General features: G+C 28.7%; 1 non-coding gene across 1 annotated transcript; it reads right to left on the bottom strand.

The window, feature by feature from the left end:
• Positions 1-431: 431 nt before the first annotated feature.
• LOC142530252 (small nucleolar RNA R71) lies at positions 432-542 on the bottom strand. The gene has a single exon (XR_012816092.1). It is a non-coding gene; the product is annotated as a small nucleolar RNA R71 (small nucleolar RNA).
• Between the last annotated feature and the right edge of the window lie 272 nt (positions 543-814).

Genomic DNA, 814 nt, shown 5'->3' with positions numbered 1-814 from the left:
AATTTAAACATGGATGATAATTCAAATAATCAAGATAATGATAATAATAATAATAATAATAATCAAGAACATGATCAATTAAGAACACTTAGGCACCATATGAACCCTATTAGAACTAGTGCCCCATCTTGTTTAGTTTTTCCTCCTGATGCATCTAATTTCAACTTCAAACCTCATATTATTCAACTTTTACCAAATTTTCATGGCTTAGATTCTGAAAATCCATATTTGCATCTAATAGAATTTGAGGAAGTTTGTAACACTTATAATGATCAAAATTGTAGCATGGATATAGTTCGATTAAAGCTTTTCCCTTTTACTTTAAAAGATAAAGCTAAAACATGGCTACAAAATTTAAGATCAAGTTCAATAAGATCATCGGAAGAAATACAACAACAATTTCTCAAAAAGTTTTTCTCTTCCTATAGAACAAACTCTTTTAAAAGACAAATTACAACTTTTTCTCAAAAACAAGGAGAAACGTTTTATCAATGTTGGGATAGATATAAAGAATTACTTAATACATGCCCACATCATGGTTTTGAAACATGGAGAATAGTTTCTCACTTTTATGAAGGTCTAATACCTAAAGATAGGCAAATGATAGAATTCATGTGTAATGGAACTTTTGAAGATAAAAACTCAAATGAAGCTATGGAATATTTGGATTCATTAGCAGAAAATGCTCAAAATTGGGATAATATAGGCACAATAGAACCACCAACAACTAAAAACAATAATTCAACAAATGGGGGTGGTATCTATAATCTTAAAGATGATATAGATATTCAAGCTAAACTTGCATCTTTAGCAA

This window comes from Primulina tabacum, chromosome 16, assembly GCF_025594145.1.
Source record: "Primulina tabacum isolate GXHZ01 chromosome 16, ASM2559414v2, whole genome shotgun sequence".
Taxonomy (NCBI): domain Eukaryota; kingdom Viridiplantae; phylum Streptophyta; class Magnoliopsida; order Lamiales; family Gesneriaceae; genus Primulina; species Primulina tabacum.
Note: the sequence above shows the minus strand (reverse complement) of the source record. Positions and strands in the feature narration are given on the sequence as shown.